Genomic DNA, 27,888 nt, shown 5'->3' with positions numbered 1-27,888 from the left:
TAACATACCCCCCCCCCCCCCCTCTGCAAAAAAAAAAAAAATCAATTAAATTAGGAAATCAACGCTCTCATTGTTTTATCAGCGCTAAAATTATTCCAACCACTACCAATCGATTCTTTCAAAAATAAACCAGATCGCAATGTTTGGGTAACTTTCCTCCAAAGTACCTGGACGTGTTCATTCTGTGTGCAAATCATTTGTACACTGCAGCATATGAGGCTGAAATTGTTTTAAAATATCAACTGATATGTTTAAAATGCAGAAAAATGGGTAATTAAATAAAAAAAAATCTAATTAATTTTATTCAATATTTGCTCGATTGATATAATTATATTTTTCATAGACCCTGTGTGATCCGGGGGGGTGGGGGGGGGGAGTATATTCTTCAAATGTACTTTTCTGGGGGAAGGTAAGTTTAACCCCCCAATAGAATGCTTTTGACGTCTCTGTATCTTCCCTCTTTTATTCGTTTTAGCCCCCCTTGAAATGTAAGTGATTATATATAGGCACGTATCGTGTCATAACAGAAATTGCAATGACAGATTTAGATCCCCCTTTTCCGCCACAAATTTACAAAAATAATTTGAGTAAAACCTCCAAATATTTTACCCCAAATGGCTGTATTTACAGGTACACACTCTTGCCGACTATAAATTCAGGGCGTTCAATTATAAGTTATTTTATTTTCAAAACAATGGTATGTGTAAATGTCAGTTTAAAGATGGTTTGTGACGATGAATTTCTTTATGGTTATACTTGTATTTGAAACTGTATAAAATTTGTGAGTAGTCAGCTGGAAATCTGTCAGTGGACTCTCACTTACAAGTACAGGCTGGGATAAATTTTACTCGCCAATCAAAGAGATGGACATTTTCAAAATCCAGAGGTGTCAGTCCGACATACCTAGACGTTCATCGTGGCAGAACTGTTATCGCTGAATGTACTACATTGATATTGAACAAGTAACTTTTGATATTTTATTATAAATCTGACTATTGAAACACGGGCTAAAGATCCTGATGAAATGTATGCAATATATAATATGTACTAATTTCAGTCATAAAACACGTGAAATCCTGGAAAGTGGGAGGGGAAGGGTAGTTAGAATAATCTAACTACGTCTCATGACAGGCCCGCCGTAGGAAATTACATCACTTTAACGATAGAACATTATATCGGGGAGGAGGGGGGGGGGGGTCCTCCTCTACTTACAACATTAATTTTCTATTATTTTTACATGCAAAGTTGGTTATTTTCACGTGTATGAAGTAAACTTATGCATTGGGATTTTTTATTAACGTTAACATATTTGTTGGCATCATTACTGTAAAATTATACAGCAATATCTTTGCGGTCGACGCGGTCTTCTGCACTGTTGATAATGACGCTTCTCGAATATACTACCCGGAAGTCTTAAACTACTGTTACGCAAGGGCACTACGTTCCGGATCAAGGAAAGATAACTCATGTTTTCGGATTGGCCTTATAGGCCAATCCATTGTGGCAAAAATAATCACGAAAGCAACGTCATATTTCAAACAAATTCATTATCTCCAAGCTGAACATCATATTTAAAGCACATGCATGATTTATAGTTTAAAAATTCAAAATAAATATTTGTACGTGTATAGTGTACATTCATAAAAATATGAATTCTTAGAAATACTCCAAAGTATACGTATTGTATTTATTTCACCGTGCCTACAACAGCAGTCATGTCGTATGAAATAAGGGTACCCGTTTCGGTAGGTTTCGTTTCGCATCGGTAGATTTCGTATCATTTCGATTTCGTTTCGCATTTTACAGGTAACCATTCCATGAAATAAGGCTTATAATTCTTATGAATGACCTTAGAGAAATTTGAACATATTAAAAAAAAAATCAATTTTGGTTTTTTCTAGGATATATACCGCGTGGCTAGTTGTATTTTTCAATGAATTTCTATATTTTCTTTGTGTTTCTTTCTCTCACATTTAGCCCGTTTCGCTCTGTATTTTCTCACCACTTCTGATGTTTGTTTATATTCAGTCTGATTAATAGTTTTGGTTTTATTCTGCAATGAAAGTTTTAGTTCTCGGCGTTTTTTTGGTTTTTTTTTTTTTTGCAGTTTCATATATCTATTGTATTCAAGCATTTCCCTTTGTGATATTTTCTATTTCTCATCCACTTTCTGAAATTTCATCATGAAATAACAAAGGTCGTTTTAAAACTATTATAGATTTAAGCTTTTACAATCGATCTTCTGTTGGGAAGGGTCTGGGGTCGTCATGCAAGTGAAAAATGATTAAATCATAAATTCAAACCTTTCCATTTTTTTGGGAAAAAAAAATCTACGGGATTAATTTCGTACAGTGTACATATATGAACATATATGGCTTATTTACTAAATCAATACTTATTACCAGCCTGGAGGCGGTCGGTTAAGAGCGGAATCAAAAGATCGATGTGGGATAAAAATCTAAATTTAAATAGTTATACGGAAGGGGGTGGGGGTGTTTAAAAACTCCCGAACATTTCTGACATCCGACATCGATCACGCTCTAGTGGGAAAAAAACAACCTTCGCATAGAAAGTATATGTAATTTTGCGCTTTATAAATAAAAAAAATAACAGTAATAACTAGATGCGATCTCGTTGCGAGCAACGAGTGGGTCTTCCATCCAATTGTAGATGTGATGAGATAAGATTTTGACTGAGATTTTCGTTCATAAATAATGATACAAATATATTGTCTAGACGTACAATTTAGCTTCGGTAGTGTTTTACAAATATTGATCATTTAAAAGTGTTATAAATTAAAGACTCTCTGCCCCTCTCGGCCACTAATTAAAGGGGTCAGGCTTTTTTCGAGAAAAAAGTTAATGCTATTTACTGCGATACAAATTCGACTGATCAGGCGAGTCATGTCGCCCGGAGGCCTAAATCTGATATCATTCTAGATATATCTCGCAAAACTGAACAAATTTTGTTCTAGATGTCCTATCAAAATTGTCTTGAGAAAAAAGTTATTGATTGCGACATTTATCAGATTGTTAAGGCGAGTCGTAAGGCCCGTGGGCTTTTTTCTTGATATCGTTTGAAAGATCTTGCAAACCTGAACAACTTTTGTTCTACATGTTTTATCAAAAGATTCTCGAGAAAAAGGTTAGCAATTGTGACACTAATCAAACTGTACAGGCGAGCCATGAGGCCCGTTCGCCTTTTTCATGATGTTGTTCGAAAGATCTTGCAAAACTGAACAACTTTTGTTCTAGATGTCTTATTAAAAGTTTCTTGACAAAAATGTTATAGATTGCAACAATAACCCAACTGTTCAGGTGAGCCATGAGACCCGCAGGCCTATTTCTTAACAACTGAACAACTTTTGTTCTACAAGTCTTGTCAAAAGTTTCTCGAGAAAAAAGTTATTAATGTTATTAATTGTGGTAGAAATGATGAAATTAAGCATTTCACCTACAATCAATATGACTAAATCCATGCGTATATCTAGCACGTGTACATCAACATTATCAAATACAAATCAAATATTATATCGAATATAATACTCCTATCAACACTTTACGTGATGCAAGCGGCCTTGTCGGGTCACGGGGTCAATCGGCAATAAATCGGGTGTTTACAAGCGGTATATGAAATGACGCGCGTCAAAGTAAACTGTGTTTTTATGCTTTTTATATTGATTTAGGGGTCATCCATAATTGTCAACCATTTTCCAAAGTGTGTAAAAAGCACACTTTTTGAGACCCCCCCCCCCCCCACCCCACCACCCTTCAAAAAGTGTACATCAACCATTTTCAAATTCCCAACAAGAAGATCGACAATCAAGTTTATGAGCAATTTAGTTCAAACAATGAGTTCTTTAATATTGGTACCCCTATTTCTTGTTATATATGAATGATATAATGTTTTATAAATGTGCAAATCGTGTGTACGTAATAGATTTTTGTTTTCATAGGAAAAAAATAAAGATGTCTCTGTCGTATCTTGTCGTCTTTTCACAATAAAATAAAACCGAACTCCGCGGATACGAAATAAATTCGGAAGAAAAAAAAGAGCGTACGGTAAAATTGTCGATTTTTTACCCCCCCCCCCCTCCCCGAGAGTGCTTTTTGCACACTTTGGAAAATGGTTGACAATTATGGATGACCCCTTAGACGTTTTATATTTGTAATTTATTTGTTACTTGATTTATAATGGATCCTGGTGATCGTACCATTTCTCTAGAAACATTTAATTCGTGGAAATTAACAGCTCCGAAGAATTTTTTAAAGCAATACAAGCTGTAACTGACGGAAAATTAATAAAAAATAAATAAATAAAAGAACAAATAGTCAACATATATGTGATTGAATATATATATATATATATATATATATATATATATATCTTAATAGAATAAAAGTGAATCTGAAGTAACAATTCAGCAGAAAATACAGATTCATGAATCATTGTCATCCTGTCAGTAATTCCTGTTCGTAACCTCCGATGTGCATTGACCTTGGAGGTCACCAGTTCGGAAAAAGCGAAAGAGAGGCACTGAGCACGTGTTAGATTTGTAAACAGTTTAACATGCCAATTTCATAGAAAATTCACAATCAAAATTTCATTTGAGTGGCACATTTGCGTAATTATTACCTTTTTACACTTACATAGTATTTTTAGTCATTCATGAAACAACGTAATATTTTAAAACAAACGACACGTGTAGTTACTCGCGTCAGTTTCCGTCTTTGTATATGGTCTCAGCAACCCGATTATGTTCGGCAATCATCGTTCTAAATAACTCGTGTATAATACACGACACGAGTTTATGCGTGTTCCACGCAGCGCGGTGGAACAAATTTGCCCCAAACACGGTGGACCTTTAAAATTGTCGGCACCTTTGAAGTCCTATTTTTCCGCGCGAGCTAGACCTTAAAGTCCACGGAGGATCCGTGGATGTCACCGGTACCTCCGTCGATGCCACCGTGTACCTCCGTGTGATAAAACAAAGAAATAATTTCCGAAATGATTCACTCCAAAAACCTTTTCGCTTAGCCAGCATGCATGCCCTCACCCCATTACTTATTTAGAAATTAGCTATCAATCATTCAATTCTTGTAATTGTTGTTTAATGATACGTTGGTATTTTGGGTACATATCCGTATGTAGACTTCCCAGCAGAAGTTCACACCTTTTTATGAAACGCCCAAATTCTCGACATCCTGTATATAAACACCTGTGTTATTCCTACCACTCGTCGGTACAATGTTTCACGGCACGTGCAGCACAATTTCACCAAATAAAAGAAGGGTCATGAACAACGACAATCACATGCCAGTAATTTCAATTTGATAAATAGCAGTTCAAATAAATGTGCACCATAAGCAATGGTTTATTTTTACGTAAAGTTTTCAGTGCAATTAGGAATATGTGATTAAGATCAGCTATATACATGTACATGTTTACATTGGAGATGAATTTCATTATGTACTCAACTGTGAAGCAATGTGAACAAAGAATCAAATTTTTATCACCTAAACAAATAAATATTAAGAATATCTTTACTTTTAAACACACCTTTAGAAAACTCCGTAATAATAAAATAAAATGTTCTCCCCTACCTATTAATGCCCATACTTCACATTAACATGATTAATAATTACACGTTTTGTTTGAGGTTTTTTCTAACTTGATAAATACTTTATTACACGCATGTATTATTCACTAAATGTATATATAACAGCTTTTTGTCTTTATATTTCTATATACCATTGCATAATGGTGATGTGATCCAATGAATTGAATTGAGTACATGTAGGCCTACATGTAGTCTTGAAATATCACAAAGTATAGAGTTGACAACGATTGAAATAAAAATGCAGACGTTTTCTCGTTTATTCAGTAACTCAATAACTTGCACGTCTTCTGAATGAAAGTTGTAAAACAAACGTACTAGGTTTTGGTCAGTTATAACATAATACGGGGATAAAATTCATCTAATCTCCGCTAGCAATGGGTTTTGAGTCAACTGTGCCTTCGTGGACGAATAATCTCGGCTAGCGAAGATAAAAAAAAAAAAAAAAAAGCCTAGATAGTCCGCTTGCATTAACATGTATTATGAAGGTGAAATCGAAGAATTATCCAGTAAATCCAATGATGTTGTAGTATGTATAGACAGCTAACCACGTAACATCGTTTTAGAAGGGGGGGGGGGGGTCATTCATTAGTCCTAACCCGGACCAGCCGAAAAATTAAACATGTAATTATAAAGAAAACAAAATGGGAAATAAAACACAATATCAGAATGAAAGGGGATGGATAATTAATCAGAAAGAAATTGTACTTTCAAGATTTATATTGAACGTATTAAACTTCCCGTTTCTGCATACATTCATGAATATTATAATCAATGATTACCAATGCTCTCTCTCTCTCTCTCTCTCTCTCTCTCTCATTATCTAATGCATCTAAAGATTAAAGATTTTAATAATCGATAGCGTATATGAATAAAAGCAAATAATCGTTAAGTTTCTGTTTATATTGATATTAGTCTTTTTTTCATGAACTAGTTGCATTTGACACCGAGGATTTACATCCTCAAATATTGATTACAAGCACGTAGAATCGGAGAGGGTGTAATTTGAAAACTTGAAAGTTAATATTTAGCCTTGTAGCTTGTAGCGACCTACCCACTGCACGATTTAAGAAATTGAAATCGGAAGGGGGAATTGAGACAGTTTCAGAATACTACCCCCCCCCCCCCCACACACACACACACATGCTCCCAATTTAAGGTTTTCGTAATCGGACAATTTAAGCACCATTTTTTTGGTTATTTTATTGCTTGTCAACAAATTTACACAACTTAACCGGCAACATACCCCTTCTGATACATTGAAAAATATAAGTAATGTTAGCACGAGGCTCTATAAAGTTCAATCTGCAGTTTGGTCATACTTCGTCATTTAATAACTTATTCAAAATTTAAAAAAAACTGTTTTTCGGGTTAGCGGTACTATGATGTATGACTATAACAATGACCTGTGTATAACTTGTACATTCCATGCAAATTCGAAGGGGTTTTCGCCTCAGTAGAACAATGGGGGTCAGCTAATCCGTGTATTTGAAATCAACAGAAGTGCTTAGCTTCTTGCGGAAAGTGTGAAATATATTGGGTCGGCGCAAGATACCCGTGATCTTAGACAAGATCTGATATCGTGCCGACCCAATATATTTCACACTTTTCATAAGAAGTCAAAAAACCCAAACTAGCTAAGACCAAGTAAAATTAATTAGTAGATTATCATTCAAACTTCACAAAAAAATGGGGCGGGTGGGAGGATTTTATTTTTTATTTTTTTATTTTTCGCCATGGTATTCTTGACCTCGAAAATGCCTTCTCTCATTGAGAAAAGGCTTTATAAATCATAATTACATGTGTATTTGGGTTTCTAAATGGCAAAGTGAAACAAAGTACGTTTACGATACCGGACCGGACATAAAAATATTCGGAAATCGTAATTTTGAAAAATAAAAAAAATCGGGGCGGGACGATTTTCGAGGGGCGGGCGGGAATGATAATCTACTAATTAATTTTACTTGGCCTAACCGTAATTTAGTTATGCTGTGACAAAGACCCTAGGAATTTGCATGGTATATACTAATTATACAAAAATCATTGCATTATCCAGACACTCACAATGAACATTTCTTTTTATGAAAACCTCTATCAAAGTACATTGAACATAAGTCTCCGTCAAATGTAATGAACTTGGGATTTTAAAAATAAATCATTTGATGGTTTGTATTTTTGCTTCTATTAATTATGTAATAAATTAATTCCAATTTGTCAATCATCGACAATGCTCTAATTTCTATATTGGATCAAGATATATTTGTCAAGATGCATATTAACACAATATGATGGAAGTAATTATGTTAAACAGCACATTTGTCAGAGAGAGAGAGAGAGAGAGAGAGAGAGAGAGAGAGCACATCGGTAATTATTAAATATCCCTATTATGGAAAGCCGTAGGGTACCCCCACATTATTATTATTTTTCCCTATATAAAATACCAAAATTATAATCTCTTCCAAAAATAAAAATTTCCCCCTATTTGCCGATATTATTATTATATCGCAGCGATAATAATAATCTGTCCCGAATCTCAGACACCAAATTATAATTTCATCCCCAAAAGAAAAATATTCTTTATTTATGACATTATTATAATTATAAATACTGCCGCAATAATTATAAAAACTGACCCGATTTAAAGTCACACATTATCTTTATAAATATAATCTTTCCACCACAATAATAATTACTGAACATCGCCAACAATAATTATCTTTTTTTATTTGAACGCTACAGAATATAATCTGTACTGACAATAATAATTCTGGACCAGCCAAAAAGACAAGATTATTATTTGGACGCTTGAAACAGAAAACGTTTGTCTGACTCGGATTCACAATAATAATCTCCGACTTCAGATTGGCAGATATTATATGAAGCGTGAAGGCGGATATTATTTGAAGCGTGAAGGCAGATATTATTTGAAGCGTGACGAAAAGAAGCACCCCATTGAGAGAGATTAGCACGTGACGTCAGCGGCACGTATGATTACAGTACTTTTGTCTGACAGACCTAAACTGTAACCGTTATTCAACTTATTGACTCATGGATAGAGGTAAGGCTACAATAACATACATGTGTGATTATGTGCAACGGTCAGGTACCTCATCATCTGTTAGGAGCTCTAAAAAGCTTAACATTGGCCATATTCTCAGACTAGGGTCATAGGGTCAGTGGGTTTTAATGAATTCATTCTAAATTCCCTGTTACAACTGATGTCACCAGCATCTTCCTCTTGAAAGAGTGTTCAAGCCATTGTAGCCCCATCATTTATTTGTAGCTTGAAAATGCTCCGATAGATAAATATGTATGAATCGCTACATGTACATGTATATTATGACCCTATCACTGATAGAAGTATAAGTGACACAACTTAGTCGCTAGTAGTAGTAGCCTGTTGTCCTCAAAATAAGATAAGGCAAGGGTATTCAAACTGTCGCAGTCATCCAGTTGCTTTCGGTGGGGTCGAAGAATGGGGGGGGGGGGGGGGGGGTTGGGGGGGGGGGGGTGCCAAACATCTCAGTACAATTGTCTATCTGTAGATCTATCTGTAGATCTATATAGTATATTATGGAGACACAATAATGATATTTTAGAATGTAATTAAATTGTACAGTCCCAGGCACATAGTATTGGGGGAGGGGACCCTCCTATTATTTTTTTTAACATAAAGTTTAACTGTTACATTACTATGAAAATGTTCATGGAACCCCCCCCCCCCCCCCCCCCCCCCTGGAAGTGAATTGAATGCAGTCATGTTAAATGGAAGGAAAATAACTTTTGTTCACCAAATAATACCACTATCCCCCCCCCCTTTGGTCTGTAATGTTCTATGGTGATAAATGTTTAGTTAAGTTAAATTCAATTGTAGATATACTGTAGAATTCATTTGTTGTATGTAACTGATATTGCTCTCTCCTATTCGTAGTGGCTTGATCACATTATACAATTATTGACTTTTAATGAGGTCTACTCGTAACTATATGGAACTAGTCGGGTATTGGTTGACCAAGACAGAGTAGACTGAATTCAAAAGTCAATAAACATTTTATTGAATAATCAGGAATTTTACAACATTTTTGACACTACAGACTATATAGTTCCCGCCTCCAGCAAATATAAACACAAAAGAAGATGTGTTATGTAAAATAAAATCCCACCATAATTACTGGGTATATGTAAACAGTTTCTGAATCAAAACTGTTTTTAAAAAGTGGAAAAGAGTATTATAACAATAAATATCCCATCAATAAGTAATAAAGGTGTTTTGTCTCTTTGATACTTGGCATCTGCCATAGTGTATCTTCACAACGACACATCCGTTAAAATGTGCAATTTGATTGGTTGATAAAATTATAAGCAAATCTACAGTTTCTTAAGAGGGGAACCCGAATAAACCTCCTGGAACTTCATTTGAGGTGAACTCACTCTGAGTTACACCCATTTGGAAAGAGAGTCTGGACCAATCAGAAAACTTCAGTTCCTGATAATTTGATAAAGTATCATATTAATCTTTAACCTCATGTTACACTAATGGCAAAAAATTGCTTCAGTTTCAATTAACAATAATTACTAAATATTAATGTCGCCACTTTATTAGGCAGGCGGTCTGGGGCTGCCTTGAGGCCTCCAAAGCAAAGCCCTGATGGGGGCTCAGAGAGGGCAAAGCCCCCGGAAGCTCCTGGATTTTTACAGATTTTATAGGGCTTGAAATACATCTCCTATTTAAGTCATTTGTACTATTTTCTATTTTTAATAAGGTGAAATAAGTATCAGTTTTATCATTTAGTATACTTTTCTAAACAAGATACCATGATTTACCTTAAATTTGAAAATTTATATGGGGGGGGGGGGCTGCAACACCCCCCCCCCTTAAATCCACCACTGCCCTTGGATCTCCCCTCCCCCTTAAATCCACCACTGCCCTTGGATTTCATAAGATAATGTTTTATATCTATAACATATATGTTCAACTACAACAGAATATAATTATTTCTAAACACTGAGAACTTGTTTTCCTTTTGGACCTGGATATAAAATGTATGGAATTACCCTAGACGGTCCCTTTACACAAGAATTGAAATGAGACAGAATCTACTCTGATGTTAAAATTCCATGCATGGAAGTTTAAAGTTTGAGATTTTGTCATATTTTTTTTAAGGGTGTCCTCAAAAGATCTGTGTGGATCCTGGAACAGAGAATGGAATCGTTGCAGCATTTCATTGAATCCTGTTTAGAAGGAAATGGCAATTCAGTTACTTAGGGGAAATCTGGAGCAAATCAAGGTAACACAAATAAAATAGTGCTACATGTATATATCTATGTGAGATTTTACACACACAGTGACATGATATATTTATTATTAGTAGATCAAGTGAGCTTTTCTGACCACCTCTTGTCTGTTATCTGTCTGTTTGTAAACTGCATTTTATCTTCTCTAGAACCACCTGGCCAAGTTCAATTAAACTTGGCACAAATAGTCCTTCAAAGTTGGATAATTGGGATGTTTAAATGGAGGGTCACCCATCCTTCAAAGGGGAGATAATCAAGAAATGGCAAAAATAGGTGGGGTCATTTAAAAATCTTTATCTTGAGAACCACTGGCTAGACAAGTTGAAATGTTCATGAAAGCTTGACGACATAGTGTAGATTCAAATTTAGTCAAATTGTGGCCCATGAAGTAGGTTTATGCATTCAGAAAGGAATATCTTTTAAAAAGGTTCTTTTCCAGAATAGCAAGGTCATGTTTGTGATATTGATATTGAGGCATACCCATGATACTGTAAACCAACTTTTATTCGCATGTGAGAAATTTTCGTGAAGTTTGCGAGAACTTATCATTAATGTATTTTGTATTTGTTTAAGATTATCTTGGTCGCGAATATTGGTCACCGAGAACCAGTTGTAAATTGCTAAATTGTCAACTAATCGTCATGAATAGAAGATGGTATACAGTATGTGAATTGAAGTTAGGTTATGTCATGACCCTTAGATTGGGATTACAATGAAAGGTGATGAACGAACAGTGATCAATTTCATAACTCATATAGGTAATACAAATTAGAAAGTTGGGCAAACACGGACCCCTGATACTAAATTGGTTGTCATCCGCTGTCATGCGTTAACAATTGAACATTTGTAACTTCTTCTTGATAACTACCAGTCCAATTCTTTTCAAATTTAGTATGAAGCATCTTTGGGACAAGGGGGACATAAATTTTAAATTTTAGGATTCCTGTACCCCTAGGACCTTAGAGGTGGGGTAAAAACTGTCCAAAATTGACCCATTTTCAAAAATCTTCTTCTCTAGAACCGCATGTTTAGGAAAAATTAATGCATTAAGATGTGCAGCAGGAAGTCTTTACCACAATTGTAAATTTCATGGTCCCTGGGGTAGGGGTTCTGACCCCAGGGTGGGGCCAAACTTAGAATATAGTGTTTATGTGCAAGTTTGCTGATACTGTAGAAAATCTAAATGCATTTATACCAAGGAATAGCAGAAAAAGATGTACAAAAAAATGGTGAATTTCACAACCCAGGGTTTTGACTCTAGGATGGGTCCAAATTAGTATAATCTTTTAATGTTGATATACCTATTATGCCCCCCCCCCCCCCCTTTCAAAGAAGAGGGGTATTTTGCTTTGCACCTGTCATTCGGTCGGTAGACCACATGTTGTCTGCTCAATATCTTGCAAACCATTCACTTGATCATAATGATATTTCATATGTGGGTTGGTTATGAGAAGAGGACCCATATTGTTTTTCAGGTCAAAGGTCAGTCTACTCTGGACATAGGAATATACTGTCCGCTCAATATCTTGAGAACCCTTTGCTTGACAGACATCAAACTTGGTACACTGGTACATCCTAAGGAGTAGATGACCCCTTTTGATTTTAAGGTCAAATGGTCAAAGGTCAAACTGGACATAGGAATACACTGACCACTTATGTCTAGAGAACCCTTTGCTTGACAGACATGAAACTTGGTACACTGGTATATCTTCAGAAGAAGATGACCCCTATTGATTTTGAGGTCACATGGTCAATCCACTCTTGACATAGGAAGATATTGTCCGCTCAGTATTTAGCATTGATGATACTACTATCAATTAAATGATGTGTGTGTATAACTCTTTTCAATTTTGCACCCTGGGGGCATATGTGTTTTACAAACATCTCTTGTATTATGTGAAGCCTTTCATCAATGTATGCACTTATGAGGGCATTGCAGTTGTAAGAACACATCTTGTTTTATACTTTTGCTGAATGTTAAAATTTAGATAAGATTTCAGAACAGGAAATTATTTCTAGATTCCATAGCCCTTGGGAGTAGTGATAATTTTTCACTAGTACTCAGGTGACCGATAAATTTAGGCCTGTGGGCCTCTTGTTCAATTTATATACTGGGTATGTTGAATATGTCTAGAGATTCATTGTGCAATTATAATAGATTTTTTTTTTCGATTTTAGGTGCTTCACAATACTTCTATGCAGTTCAACAAAATATAGCGCCTCATTTACAGAGACTCATATTTAAACAATTTCCAAGATATCGATGATTTTACATGTGTGGCAACATCTATTTTGCATCAGCATGATCTGCCTTTGCCTGACACCTTGAGAGACTGGACCTCTGCTCATCATCTCTACATATATCTGAGGGAGTGGATGATGCATTTGATGATTCTTTAACATCATGAGATGTTGTAGAATATACATTTGTTTCCATGACTTTGTACAGTTGCTTTTATTGCCAGCTGATTTCTGTTCCATAGTTTTATGTATTTAACTAATCAATACATTTTCATGTATTCACATTTTCTGGGGGTGTTTTTTTTATCCTTGAAATATTTTAAATGTGGAGCTTTACAGAATTTCATTTGGTATGAATGCTAAAGGCTATTCATGAACAGAATTTGTTCTTTGAACTCTCCCATCCCACTCCACCATCCCCTACAAAAACACCCATGAATTTTGTCCAAGCCATACCTTTGTACTGTTAAACTTGCTAACCACAGGAGAAGTTTACAGAATTTTTTTTTTTTATTTACTATGCATTTAAATATTCAAAATGTTTAGCACCTTCTGATATGTATTATTAATGTCAGATATGTATGATTGTGTAATAAATTATATACATGTATTTATTGAATTGTCTTTGATATTTAAAGTGTTTGTGCTTTAATAGACTATGGTTGCCAAAGCAAGGTTCTGATCTAAAATAGTCATGTTGGTTGCTATAATGTAAATTACAGTATGCATCCACATACTTGTATATATATGTTTTAGACACTGCCATGTGACATTGTTTAAATATTTTAGGGTTAATGTGATTAAGACAATATAACTTTGAACCGTGATTGGTGTTGATTTCTCCTAAAACCCTCATTATAACAATTATTTAAAAGTATTTTGGAATTGATTCTCAGTTCAATGAAATATCTTTCTTGTGTATGTACTACCGGTACGTCTCAATGGAAAAAAAATGTTTAACCTTCTTATATGGATGGTTTTCTGGTAGTCATTCTTTGTTAAGAAACACTAGACCACTTGAATATGGCAGATGCTTTAACATGTTTTGGTTTCTATTATAGTTCATGAATTGATATAAGGTCCATTTTCCTTTTGGGGGTGGCATGGAACCTGAAATGAACAAACTTAAAAAGTTCTTTACTCAAAGATACTTTCTACTAAGTTTCATTGATATGCCAAATGAAAAATTGAAAGAGGACTTGCAACAATGACATTCTGATCAGACAAGCTTATTGAGGTCTTTGGCTCAGTTGTATGGAGTGCCAAATCAATATAAACTCAAATAATTTAAGGCATCTTTAATTATTTTGAAGATACTATCAATTCATTTGACGCATGCAACAAGTCAATGATCTCTTCAAATAATTTTAACATATTTTCATTTCAGAATTTTTGCATACATTAATTGAATTGGTGATAGCAGTAATTATTCTGCTGAATTGATGTGCGCTATGATTGAATTGTTGCTCTCTTCAAATGAATTGATGATATCAACAACTGAATTGGTGCAATCTACAATTCAATTGTAGAGAGCAATAATTCATTTAATGTGCACTGTAATAGCCGTGTTTCGAGTTACTCCGGAACACAGTGTTTATTCTGTGTTTAGTCACGCCGCGTCAAAAATGTTCCACAGGGTTACTTCCGGTTTATCGTTGTTTACCTTTGTTTACCAACAGTCGACACTTCGTGTATTATGCCTAGGCTTAATTTTGTCGATCATCATGAAATTGAAATACACATTTAATAGTTTGGGGTGTATGCGGTACATATTTGTTTATGAGCGTTTGATAAGCTACTATTGATCTACGAAATACAACGAAAGACTTCGTCAAGAACAGAAGACGATGTCGTGTAACTCACACAAGGCCCGGCCCAGCTGTCTAGTAACCGGAGGGGTAAAGGAAAAGAACGTATTAGACTCACTGAAACCTGTCAAACTGGTAAAATGAAAATTATGACGACATTATATATATATATATATGATTAAACAAAACACAATGTGCACTGCTTCATTTAAAGCAGGCATTAGGTCCAGTACAGTCTATAGGGCCTATGTGAAATAGAATTTACGTTACCAAATCAGGGCCAAAATGGGCATAAACATGTAACATATATATTCAGGTCCATTCCAAAGACTATTTCTACCTACGTAGCTATTAATAGCTATCTATGTATTTAAAGCTACTTAAAGTAGTTAGTTTTACCTACTTTTACATGTTTTTAAAGATATAAATAAATAATAATTAAGGCACATCTTTTAAACAGGTCAGTCGTTTTATGTATCATGTTGTACATGTGCATGACAAAATTCGGAGTGTAAATTTAAATGCTTTACGAGGGTGGAAAATGTAGAGAAAATTGCATGAAAAATCGACTCAAAAACTTTTAATGTAAGAGTGCATGAATGTTAACTTTAAAATTAATAAAGATTTGTAAAACATTCTAGACTTCTTATCATGTATCTTTGATCCTAAGTTCCTAGAGAATGGAAGTGGGTGCAGTTATTGATGCAAATTTGAAAGTAATCATTTTTTGTCCAATATTTTTGTGGTATTCATTGTCAGTATAAGTGAATCAAGAAATTTGGTACACACCATGTTGCGCTGTTCCTGCGTTTGGCCACAAAATGCAAGTAAAGGAAAATGTAGGTAAAAATAGCTACCTGGAGTAGGTTTAAATACCTAGGTAGCTATAAGTAGCTACATAGGTAGAAATAGTCTTTGGACTGGACCTGATAATTATTGATATAAAATATAGATAATGACAATACACAGTGAAAAGTAATAGATTAGCTATAATATTATAGGTATTTGAAATGGCTTTATTATTTAAAGCTAGTTTAAATTGAATTAGTCTGGGTTTCTGAGTGCAATGGTATAGCCATATGTGGGTGAGGATAAAATTATCTACTTGGGTATAGTCAATATGCTGTCTAATTTGAAACGATCTAATTAAAATTAGATCTTTGATCCGTTCATGCAATCGCTACACAAAGTGTAGCGATTGCATGAGCGGATCAAAGATCTAATTTTAATTAGATTGATTTGACTTTTAATTTACTTGAATCTTCACTATGCTCAGCTGATCTCTAAGAAAAGACTGCACTTGTTATGAAACTGGTGTATAGTCCTTTGTGTAGCGATTGCATGAGCGGATCAAAGATCTAATTTTAATTAGATTGAATTTGAAAATAATTATTTCTCAACTAATACTTGTGCTACAAATTAAGTCTTTGGAGTTTGACTTCTAATGATATACTTATGTAATTGGAAGAATTTTTAGCATGACTATTTATTGTTGTAGTCATTTTATTGACTTTTCACAATCCAGTAGGTATTTGTGATTACTGCTCATATTTATATCACTGAACAAAATATATATCTGATCATGATTAAGGTAATATTATAATTCCTTTCAGCAACATAATTTCAATATGTGCTCATAGACTGGTCCAGCACAATCTCTAGTATAATTAGCTATATAAATATGCTAATCAAGCTTTTTAAAGCTAATTGAAATTGCTTGATATAACTATTTCAAATCTTCTATCAAATATATTTTTAAAGCATAAAAATTTAATTTCTAAGTGAAAATATTTCATCCTTGTACTTGAAACAACACACTGTAAACAAAAAAAGCTTCTTAAACTATGTACCTTAGGAAGAATTTTGATTCAAAATTGTCAAATGTTTAGGATTATTAAGTTGTTACAGATTCCACATTGTAAAGTCATCATATACTTATCAAAGCTTCGACACACATAAGGCAGTGGACAGTTATCAATACAAAAGAAATTCTCTTTTCATGAAAATTCTTAAAATGACATATGATCTATACATAGAATAGTGTTGTGGTTAGTTCAAAGTACATGTATATTGTTATGTGTCATTGCACTTAAGAAATTTAATCGAAACTAGCTTAATGAAGCTGTTTGAAATAGCTTTATAAAACTATATAGTTAAATATAGAGATTGTGCTGGGCCTGATAGATATAGCAATACAGAGGAAATCCGTCATATGCATCAAAAGTTTGAAAAAGGTGAATTGACTTAAATATAAATTTATGAACAAAATTGAAAAAAAGAGAGAAGAAATTAGGAAGAATCTTTTGTGTTCATTTAAAACATGTTGGGTAGATTTTGAAGTTGTTTAACTCGGCTTTATACATGATGTCATATCTCTGAATGCAAGCAAGCTCTCATATGACTACAATGTATAGGGGAAATCAGATATTTGTACAATAAATATGGTAAGCTTTATTGATAAAAATCATGAAAACTCATACATTCAGTTTTAATATGAATTACTTCATGTATTTCCAAATAAGTTAAAAAAAATATACATGTATGTACAGTGAACAGTATTTTTAACAAATACATGAATTATAATTTCAGCATTATTTATTTATTTATTTATTTATTTTTTTTTTTTTTTATACATCTTTGCTTCTCAAATTGACAAAAGTCTATTATCAATATTGTGGCATCCCTCCTCTTTTCCAGGTTAATGGGAACAGGATAATTTTCCATGCCTTTCACTTGAGGTCTTCAGTTTCATCATTAATCATCTGAATGTCGGTATGCCAAACTCTCATGATGTCATGCCATTACTGGATATTCCTTAACACTGGTTTATTTAAACCACACTACCTATAACATTGCCAAATATTAGACTGAAAATTTTCAAATACACAAGATTTGAAGCAGCAAAAGAAAAGAATTACATATGTATAAGACACAAAAAAGAAGAAATTAATTCTCACCTGGCTGATATGAACTTTTTACTCCTTTTTAGCTCCCTTTCACTGCATACCAGCCAATAACTAGCAGTCATTATATGCAGATCAGCCATTGTTATCAACCTGTGTATATATATGTTGAATAAAATATGAATGAAAATTGTTATTCTTTTTAAGAAATATATATACTCAATAGTATATTTCCTTACACAGTACTGAATCAAAGGGGTAGGAGAGCAAATATATAATATATAACCTGGCTCATGTTCAGCTGGTTCCATTCTTGTATACAAGTAGTTTGAGTGGAAATGTACATATCTGATGTACATGTAAAGTACCTTGATTGCACAGGCAATATGCATCACTTGTGTTCGAATTTACTATTAAAGAGTACTCTTTAATAGTAAATTCGACCCCAAGCGATGCATATTGCCTGTGCTTGATTGGTATTAAAAGTTGGAGAAAAGATCAATGTTCTTTGATATAATTCAAAATTTTGCAGTGAATGAACCATCAGTATGGAGCTTGAATAAATGATCATGCAAATTCTAGTATAGATCCGTAGGGATATATTATCTGGTGTTCTCATATTTTATTTAATTAGCAGATATATATACCCCCCCCCCCCCTCTCACTCCCTTGTGAAATTGCTTCATAATTTTTATGAGCCTGAACCATAAGTTCATAATTGAAATTCTCTAATATATGATGCTTTATCATCTATTTAATGTCTCATGAACACCGTTGTAAAATACATACACTGCTCAGATGTAGATGAGGGTACAAGTATACCTATTCTTGAAGATTGACAAGATTTTGCACAGTCTATATTATATTTTTAAGAGTCAGTACAAACCTCTTGGTTTTCCTAAAAGTTAATATAAGCAAACTGGCTAGAACAATGATGTTTCTTTGTTGGTTCAGCTTTCACGGAATGTAATAATCGCACTCAATTTCGGCTGCTCGTGGTTTTCTACACAAATGACGCCATCGTTTCCTCTGCGTGAACGCTTTTCTCGGGTTTGGGAAAAGGTAAACTTTGACATCTTCCCAAGTAAATATATATCCCTTGCTATCCTTTATCTGATTTGCGACAGTTTGTGCCGCAAAATCTATATTTTGTCAAAAACAATTTTGTTACCAGTGTAAACAAAATTAACCGGAAGTACCCCTGTGGAACATTTTGCTCATATCACGTGACCGGCGTGGCTAAATACGAAAAATCCCGGGTGTTCCGGAGTAACTCGAAACACGGCTATTGATGTATTGCTCTCTACAATTGGATTAAATATAACATTAATTGACTGCAGATGTATGCAATAATTCTTTTAGAGAGAGAGCAACTAATCATCAATTCAACATTTCTATAATTGAATTAATGATCTTATTGAATTGTAGCTCTCTTCTGTGCATTAATTCTTATACAAAAACAGATTAAAATAATTAGATATATTTATACTGAGCTCCAAATTTGAATGTGAGCAGTATCTCCACCACATTGATATACACATCAATTAGATTAATGAACAGCAATAAATGAATCGTGCACAAATTTATTGCATGACAATCATGGCAAATATAAGCCAGGGTTGTTAAAGCTTTCTCCTTGTAATCCTAAGGATATGTACAACAATATTTTGAAATTGAAAATTTTCAAATTTACTTCATTTCAATGTCAAAAATGCAGTTTTAGTAGATATCTGGAGACTCGAACGCACAACCAGTCAGTTTGCTAACCTACTGAGCTACTTGGCTAGGTAGTTAAATAAAAAAGGAATAGATAAATGTTGCTGATACTGATTTTTTCATCCATGTTTTAAAAGGAAATCAGTCATTATGACGATGTAAGGTACCTCCTTAATTATACATTGTATGCACCCTTAGATGGTTGTGTGAATAGCTGGGAAACAATTAACTGCATGACGTATGTGTACTTAGTACCACCTTTGTGAATTATCTAAGCAGAAGGGTGGTCATGTATACAAAATGATGTGGGATTTAGCGGTGGAGGTGCTACTTAGTACTGACACGCCCACTCCCCGGATAGGGTTGTTCCTGTACCAGAAATGGACACCTCATGTGATGACACCCTATTCAGTACATTAAGAAATCAACATAAAACATAGATTAAAGAGATCCATGAAAGGTGAAGATAACGAACAGTGATCAATCTCGTAACTCCTATAAGCAATACAAAATAGAAAGTTGGGCAAACACGGACCCCTGGATATACCAGAGGTGGGACCAGGTGCCTAGAAGGAGTAAGCATCCCCTGTCGACCGGTCACACCCGCCGTGAGCCCTATATCATTTTGCGTAATTAAGCCCTAGGGTGGCCTGTGTTACGGGAAAAAAAAACTGCCTGTACAGCTGGCCAGTGTGTTTGATAAAATTCCCTTTCTATCTATCATGTCACAAAGACATAAAATGTTATACTCCGGTTCCAACAAAGATTTATTCATTGAATCATTCACATTTATCATCCTCCAAAAGAAACACATACCAGGATACCTTTTCGACAAACAATCATTTCCATAATAAAGTCAAAGTGAAACTATGTCACGTGATTTCCCTCTCGACCAACCGCTTGCACAGTCACGCATGAAATAATATCTGCCTTCACGCTTCATATAATATCTGCCAATCTGAAGTCGGAGATTATTATTGTGAATCCGATTCAGACAAACGTTTTCTGTTTCAAGCGTCCAAATCTTTTCCACCAACAATAATAATCTTGTCTTTTTGGCTGGTCCAAAATTATTATTGTCAGTACAGATTATATTTTGTAGCGTTCAAATAAAAAAAGATAATTATTGTTGGCGATGTTCAGTAATTATTATTGTAGTGGAAAGATTATATTTATAAAGATAAAGTGTGACTTTAAATCGGGTCAGTTTTTTATAATTATTGCGGCAGTATTTATAATTATAATAATGTCATAAATGAAGAATATTTTTATTTTGGGGATGATATTATAATTTGGTATCTGAGAATCGGAACATATTATTATTATCGTTGCGATATAATAATAATATCGGGCAAATAGGGGGAAATTTTTATTTTTGGAAGAGATTATAATTTTGGTATTTTATATAGGGAAAAATAATAATAATGTGGGGGTACCCTACGGCTTTCCATACCCTATCACATATACTAATTCGCATTCAAAACAGGAATTGCCTACAAGTACGCAATATTTAAACATAGAATTTAAGAATATATTTTAATGAAGAAAGAAGACTAAAAAGAAAAAAAAGTCAAAATCAGGTTTTCTTAAAAACATAATATATAGTGTTTGGTATCGTTGGAATTGGCTCAAAATGCTGAAAAACAATACAAGTATCAGGAGGGGAAATATTGACATTTTGTTCCTTTCTTAAAAGTCCCTCCTTATCTTGATTATTTGGCCTGCGGCACATTTTCACATCTCCCGCAAGGCGCCCGTGGCAAGAACAAAGCTCTTAGCAGCTGTGTGTATTCGCAAATAACACACACCGTGGTACACGGCGGACACGGTGTATCGTCGTGGATTTTCCACCGTGATCTTTCCACGGTGGGGTGTATAAAACTCGTGCCGTGTACTGTATATACGACACAATGGCGGTTTATACGAAACGCTCATTGTAGGTGTGCTCTCAAACAATATTCCCTTGTTTATTTTGCAGAATGTTTCTTCAGATCTTGGGGATTATATTAGTTAAACCGGTAGGTGTTATTTGGTGAATAATTGGATAGTTGAAAAAATACCGTCAGTTACAGCTTGTATTGCTTTAAGCAGACGAGGACTATCCACCGATGGAACCAAGAATGAGTTAGCCGCCTTATGCTTTGCTTCAGGTGTTATGAAATTGCCTTTGAAAGTGTCAGACTGTGAGTATGTTGACCAACTTCAGAAAGAGTACAACGATTTGCTTTGTATAGAAGATAATATATTACCTGATCCCTTGAAACTCGGAGGTGGATGGTAGAACGAGAAGTGCGGGATGCTTCAGTGCCCCCCCCCCCTTATTTTTATCGGATATTGTGAACTTTTTTATAGATAAAGGCGCCAGCAACACCGTGAAAACATATTTGAATGATTACAAAATTGGGAAGGCATTCGAATATTGTGAATCGAACTTTATTAAAGAAATATTTTACACAGATGTATATTTTGTGGATTATTAAAGTCGTATACATCAATGTAAAGGAAATTATATAAATAATGACAATATCTTATATAAAATATAATTTACACGCATTTCATGAGCAATAACGGAGTTATATGCACACAGCTGTCGTCATTTTTCGATGTCCGGCGTTACATAAAATACTCATAGGCTTTATCCACAGATTAATAAAATGATTGATTTTGTCCCAAATAACGTAAACATTGGTGTATGATTGTGACGTCCTTATCTAAAATCCATAAACCAATTACTTTAAACATTGAGTTCATACAATTGATATAGCGACCTTGACAATGGCAAAGACAGTGGTGTCCCGTGTTTGTAGATAGACTGCAAATCACCATGACCAGTAGCATGCCTAATGCAGGGGGAGTTGACTCTCCTTGTTACATTTATATTGTACATATATCGTGGAGCACAGTGTATGCCAGTATTATATAATTCTGAGTTTATCCATGAAGTATATTGATTTTATCGGTGTCCAGTGAAATGTACTTATTCTACAAAAGCGCGCTTTTTAAACAATTCCCCCATTTAACGCGAATATCTTAATGAATATAACTTACAAAAAGTACATAAAATTTACTATATAGAATATACAACATTTCATTTTATTCCGCGTCCATTTAGGAAAAATGAAAAAAATAATTAATGTCCAAATAAATGTCCCATGCGATTTTGTCGCGCAATGACGCGATGTCAATGTACACAATTTACGTCTAGGTAAACGTAAAATGTTGCTTTGATTATTTTTAAATGACCTAAATTAAAGTGATTTTTAAAACCAGTATACAAGGTAATTTGTATCGCATAGATGTTTTACTCTGGTTGTACTTTAATTGGCTTTATCAAATGACAATTATACAGACAATATTTTGATGCATGTGCTTCTGTATTTATGCATATAAAAATTCAGCATTGAACAGATACACTTACAGTGTGTAAAACGTTGCAATATTATACAAATCTTGATTTATATACGAATAGAAAGGTCAAATAAAAAATATAATTCATTCGGAGGAATAAGAAATTTGTTCAAATGGAATAGAAATTCCTTCGGACGAAATAGAAATTCGTTTAGCTAAATTAGCGATATGTTCGAACGAATTAGTAATTTGCTATGATGAAATAGAAATTCGTTCGGACGAATTAGCAATTTGTTCGGACGAAATAGCAAACTATTTGGACAAATTAGTAATTCGTTCTTACGGAATAGAAATTCGTTCGGACAAATTTGTAAAAATTTTTTAAAGAGTTAGAAATGTGTTAGGAGGAATTTGTTAGTTGCTATAAGGCACTGGCAATGGTGTAGTCAAACAGTGATGGAAGGGTAGCACGGAACTTAATTTGGGGCATACGCTGAAATAGGATTCAATTCCAAAATTTCCCATATAAACATGTTTTTAAAATCAAGATGGAGAGCGTAAAGTACATAATCCCCCGCCAACGCTAAACTAACAAGCTGAAAAATGGCGGGAATCCCTACATTAAGGAAAGTCAAAGTCCACGGAGTTGTAGTACTTTGGTTCCCGCCCCTATCACTAAATCTAGCCTGACGTCAAATCAGCTGAGGTCGAAAGGAGTGACTACATTCTCTCACTAGACGGCGCTCCAACATTGTAGTGTATTAGCGGCTTGTAGATTTACCCCATAACACCCAAAAATACCCAAGAACACCCCAAAACACAATGAAAAGACCCCAAAACACAATTTCAAATAAAATATTGGTTAAAACTATGTTATTTATGCAGACAACTGAACAATTTCGTCGTATATCATTTGAAATGGTATCAATATACATAAAAGAGTTATTTCAAGATTGATAACTCGGTTAATTTTTAGTGATTGTGTCGTACACGTGAAGATACTCGTAAAGGGTCCTCTAGTACAGTTTCACCCCCCCCCCCATTTTTTTTTTTATAACGATCAGTTTTTCCTTGTTATTTATATTGACTGCCTGCTTTCTATTGTCTATAGATATCTATTCCATGTCATTTTAAACTGCGTTTTTAAAAATTCATTTTAGCTCCGATTTTTTAATGCTGTTCGTGTGTGAATAGACATGAAGTTCGCGTGTAAATAGACATGAAGTTCGCTTGTAAATAGACATGAAGTTCTCGTGTAAATAGACATGAAGTTCGCGTGTAAATACACATGAAGTTCTCGTGTGAATAGACATGAAGTTCTCGTGTAAATAGACATGAAGTTCGTGTGTAAATAGACATGAAGTTCGCGTGTAAATAGACATGAAGTTCTCGTGTAAATAGACATTAAGTTCTCGTGTAAATAGACATTAAGTTCTCGTGTAAATAGACATGAAGTTCGCGTGTAAATAGACATTAAGTTCGCTTGTAAATAGACATGAAGTTCTCGTGTAAATAGACATGAAGTTCGCTTGTAAATACACATGAAGTTCTCGTGTAAATACACATGAAGTTCTCGTGTAAATAGACATGAAGTTCGCTTGTAAATAGACATGAAGTTCTCGTGTGAATAGACATGAAGTTCGCTTGTAAATAGACATGAAGTTCTCGTGTAAATCGACATGAAGTTCTCGTGTAAATAGACATGAAGTTCGCTTGTAAATAGACATGAAGTTCTCGTGTGAATAGACATAAAGTTCGTGTATAAATAGACATGAAGTTCGCGTGTAAATCGACATGAAGTTCTCGTGTAAATAGACATGAAGTTCGCGTGTGAATAGACATGAAGTTTTACACATAAACACTATATAACAAGTTTGGCCCCGCCCTGGGGTCAGAACCCCTACCCAGAGGATCATGAAATTTACAATTTTTGTAGAGGCCTTCCGGTTTCACTTCACTATGCATCAAGTTTTTCTTATATATGTGTGGTTCTTGAGAAGATTATTAAAAATTGGTCATTTTGGGACAGTTTTTGCACCACCCCCAAGGGAATCCTGAAATTTACAATTTATGTTCACTTTGTTTCAAATATGTTTCATTTACAATTTTCTTTAATGTTTCATTACATAAACACTATATAACAAGTTAGGCCGCGCCCTGGGGTCAGAACCCCTACCCCGGGGATCATGAAATTTACAATTTTGGTAGAGGCCTTCCTGTTATACATCACTAAGCATTAAATTTTTCTTATATCTGTGTGGTTCTTGAGAAGATTTTTTTTTTTAATTTGTCATTTTGGGGCCGTTTTTGCCCTGCCCCCAAGGCCCCAGAGAAGCATGAATCCTGAAATTTACAATTTATATTCCCCTTGTTCCAAATGTTTCATATTAAATTTGATAAGAATCGGAATAATGCTTATCAAGAAGTTAAAAATGGCTATTGTTCACACATTTAATAACTGGCCATTTTGGCACCACCCCGATACCAAAACCCCTACCCCTGGGATCATCAAATTTACAATTTTGGTAAAGGACTATCTGTTTTTTCTAAATATCTATTTACGTTCAATTTAGTATCAATAGCATTAAAGAAGATTATAACAAGTTAGGCCCCGCCCTGGGGTGAGAACCCCCACTCCGAAGATCATGAAATTTACAATTTTGGTGGAGGCCTTCCTGCTCTAGATCACTATGCATTAAGTTTTTCTTACATGTGTGTGGTTCTTGAGAAGATTTTTTTAAATTTTGGGCAGTTTTTGCCCCACCCCTAGAGCCCCAGGCTGCTGGAGTCCTGAAATTTACAATTTATGTCCCCCTTGTCCCAATGATGCTTCATACCTAATTTGAAAAGAATTGGACTGGTAGTTATTAAGAAGTTAAAAATGTTCAATTGTTAATGCACGACGGACGAAAACCAATTGCAATAGGTCACCTGAGTTTACTTAAAAAAAGTCAACGGGTCGTTAAACAATACACAATTCATGTTATGATCTTTGACCTTGACCTTCAGAAAACAGCAACATAATGTAATATTTTTCATGAGCATGATTTTTAAAATTTAAAAACCTCATGATTATATATGATTATCAACGTGACTCAGGTGAGCGATGTGGCCCGTGGACGTCTTGTGATATAGTATGCTACGGTTCCCTCATCTCTCATATTAACACCAACAACCGATGTGTTCATAAAAGTAAATATATTTGTAAGAAAGATAACTCTGAAATGTCTTTATCCGTTGCAGATGTAAATTCGTGGGTGAGGGGTACCCACGAATTCCACTAAAATTGAGCCACCACGAATTCTAATGATTCCACAGTAGATCCTCAGTACCCTCTGCTTGTCGTACGAGGCGACTAAATGGGGCGCTCCTTTGGATAAGATCACAAAACCTGAGGCCCCGTGTCACAGCAGGTGTGGCACAATAAAGATCCCTCCCTGCTCAAAGGCCATAAGTGCCGAACATGGGTCTAAATTGTGCAGCCATTCATCAGCATTGATAACATGACATCTCCATTTGAATAAAAATAAACGAGACGTTAAAGAATACACAATTCATTATTCATTTATGATATTTGACCTTGACCTCAATAAAGCAGCAACGTAATATTTTTCCTGAGCATAATGATTTTTAAAGAAATTTAAAAATCACATCAGAGCCAACGCGACTCAGGCGAGGATGTATTCCATTGAGGTCTTGTTATATAGTGCATGCTATGGTTCCATCATCTCTCATATCAACGACCTATTAACATCAACAATCATCTCTCACATCAACGACCTATTAACACCAACAACCATCTCTCATATCAACGACCTATTAACACCAACCATCTTTCATATCAACGACCTATTAACATCAACAACCGAGATTTTAATGTCTATCCCTGTAACGACATATCAACATCAAAAATCGATGTGTCAATAAAAGTTGTGGGACTTGTTTGTTAATTGTCCTAAATGAAAGTTTCAACATATAGCATTTGACCTAATTTTTATGTCACAGTTTCACCCTGAAAACTCCTATATATTTTCTTTATTTTTTGGCCAAATGTAATGTTTTTGTGGAATGATATATATTTTATTGCATTATATCATAATATAAAAGTAATTATGAACTATTTGATTCACAGATAAGTTCTTCGGGGTGTGATTTCACAATTTTCATGTTTTTAAAAAAAAAAATGAAATTTGTCATTCAAATCAGGAATAATTACAGAACGAACGAGAGTGAGTTATAATCTGTGGTCATGAATTTACAAATTACACAAAAATTCTATGAAAATACATGATTTAATATTTCTTAAAAATGACCATACATCACATCGTGTTGAAATGAAAATGTAATCAATGTCCACGATCACTAGATGAGGAAATGTAATCAAAGTCCACCATCACTAGATGAGGAAATGTAATCAGTGTCCACCATCACTAGATGAGGAAATGTAATGAATGTCCACCATTACTAGATGAGGAAATGTAATCAGTGTCCACCATCACTAGATGCGGAAATGTAATCAGTGTCCACCATCACTAGATGAGGAAATGTAATCAATATTCAATATCACTAGATGAGAAAATGTAATCGATGTCCACCATCACTAGTTGAGAAAATGTAATCGATGTCCACCATCACTAGATGAGGAAATGTAATCAATGTCCACCATCACTAGATAAGGAAATGTAATCAATGTCCACCATCACTAGATGAGGAAATGTAATCAATGTCCACCATCACTAGATGAGGAAATGTAATCAATGTCCTCCATCACTAGATAAGGAAATGTAATCAATGTCCACCATCACTAGATGGAGAAATGTAATCAATGTCCATCATCACTAGATGAGGAAATGTAAATCAGATTTACTGGCTGAAGGAAGGGTAATGGTAATCGTATGTCATCTGTAAAACATGAAATAACATTATTAAGTTATTTCTGTAAATTTGCGAGGAAACACTT

The 27,888-nt window shown here is 34.5% G+C and overlaps 2 protein-coding genes and 3 long non-coding RNA genes across 26 annotated transcripts in view; 3 read left to right on the top strand and 2 right to left on the bottom strand.

The window, feature by feature from the left end:
* LOC130050809 (uncharacterized) overlaps nt 1-27,888 on the top strand; it is a 355,157-nt gene that overhangs the window by 177,991 nt on the left and 149,278 nt on the right. The gene's annotated exons all lie outside the window — the stretch shown is intronic.
* Nucleotides 8,604-13,755, top strand: LOC125659268 (uncharacterized). The gene is made up of 3 exons (XR_008799087.1): nt 8,604-8,675; nt 10,782-10,905; nt 13,091-13,755. It is a non-coding gene; the product is annotated as an uncharacterized LOC125659268 (long non-coding RNA).
* LOC130050812 (uncharacterized) lies at nt 14,724-18,054 on the top strand. The gene is made up of 2 exons (XR_008799077.1): nt 14,724-15,096; nt 17,659-18,054. It is a non-coding gene; the product is annotated as an uncharacterized LOC130050812 (long non-coding RNA).
* On the bottom strand, nt 16,796-19,146 carry LOC130050813 (uncharacterized). The gene is made up of 3 exons (XR_008799078.1): nt 18,751-19,146; nt 17,919-18,017; nt 16,796-17,805 (listed from the first exon to the last, which is right to left on the bottom strand). It is a non-coding gene; the product is annotated as an uncharacterized LOC130050813 (long non-coding RNA).
* The window catches only part of LOC125672635 (uncharacterized), a 47,811-nt gene continuing 47,124 nt past the window's right edge, over nt 27,202-27,888 (bottom strand). For all 22 annotated transcript variants that reach the window (XM_056151503.1, XM_056151506.1, XM_056151509.1 and 19 more), the window contains one exon: nt 27,202-27,830. The gene's annotated coding sequence lies outside the window, so the exon portion shown is untranslated. The remainder of the gene's footprint in view (nt 27,831-27,888) is intronic.

Source organism: Ostrea edulis, chromosome 10, assembly GCF_947568905.1.
Source record: "Ostrea edulis chromosome 10, xbOstEdul1.1, whole genome shotgun sequence".
Taxonomy (NCBI): domain Eukaryota; kingdom Metazoa; phylum Mollusca; class Bivalvia; order Ostreida; family Ostreidae; genus Ostrea; species Ostrea edulis.
The sequence above is the reverse complement of the archived record's forward strand: the minus strand, read 5'-3'. Positions and strand labels throughout refer to the sequence as shown.